Source organism: Bison bison, unplaced genomic scaffold (genome assembly GCF_000754665.1).
Source record: "Bison bison bison isolate TAMUID 2011002044 unplaced genomic scaffold, Bison_UMD1.0 scf7180017864093, whole genome shotgun sequence".
Classification (NCBI taxonomy): domain Eukaryota; kingdom Metazoa; phylum Chordata; class Mammalia; order Artiodactyla; family Bovidae; genus Bison; species Bison bison.
This window is the reverse complement of record NW_011494665.1, coordinates 462,659-463,864: the sequence shown is the minus strand read 5'-3', so window position 1 is coordinate 463,864 and position 1,206 is coordinate 462,659.

Sequence of the window (1,206 nt, the reverse complement as noted above, 5' to 3'; positions counted from 1 at the left end):
GTTCTTTAAGAAACATAAAGAGAAAATACAGATAAGCAAAAAGAAGGTATAAATCACACATAACCTCACCTCCCAGATGAATGTTTACGCTTCCAGATGCTTCTCTGGGTTTGTACATGTAAATGCAAAAAATCGCATTTATATTATGTGAAACCTCCTCTTGCCATTCTTCAGTGCATCACGGCCATCTTTCCGTGGCACTAAATGTACATCTGCAGCATCTTTTAAATGATATCACAATTAGATGACAACAATCATTCGTATAGTGCTCTTATAGCTTACAAAGCACTTGGCATCCATTATCTTATTTCAGCCCTTGGCCTTCCTAAGGGAGGTCTCTCCCTTATGTAATTCTGCTTGCAAAAGGGGCCACCTCTGCCTCCTTGGCACCTGGGCCTCCCCCTCCCCCTGCTCCCCAGAAGTTTCTCTATAGCCCTACCTGCATCCTTCCTGCTTTGGGCAGGAGTCAATTTCCAGTTGCCATCTGCGGAGATGCATGCTGGCTAGACCCCTCTATCTCTCCGTCTTTCTGCCTGACCCAGCTGTCAACCTCTGTCCTTCTGGTCACCCTCTCTCCTTTCTCTGCCCCTCAGAGAAGAAGGGACCTCTGTTTTGTTCGCTTGAGAATCTTCCTGCATAGTCTCAGAATGTCTTCCCTGCCGCCACCCTGGTTACCCTTCCCTTTTCTCCCCCTGCACCGCTGCCCACTTCCCTCCTTCTGTCCAGTGCTGCTTGAGGACAAACTTGACCCCACCTGATAGGGCGGGAACCCAGGTGGCCCCCTCTGCTCCCTCAGGATGTGACCCCCCCTCACCTCCAGATACGACTAAACACCAAGTTTCCCTGTTGTTGCTTATGAGTGGGGAAGGTGGGGGCAGACTCAGAGAGAGCCGAGGGGTGGAGGGTCTGCGGAGCCTCCAGTGCTCGTGTGTGGAGAGGTTCTGACGCCTGTCTCCCTGTTGCCCGGGTCTCCCCTCCCACACCCCCTGCCTTGGCTTGGCTCTCTCCCCTCATTCCCTCCCCAGCACCCTCATCCTTTCCTGCTCCCCCTCTGCCCGACATCTGACCATGGCTCTGGGGTTTGAGAGCTGCAGCCACTGGGGATGGAGGTGGGGATAGAGGCAGGAAGGAATTTTGTGCCTCCTTCTCTGTCCTAGGATTTCAGTTGACATCTTTATCCTGGGAGTACCTCCCTCTGCCCACCCC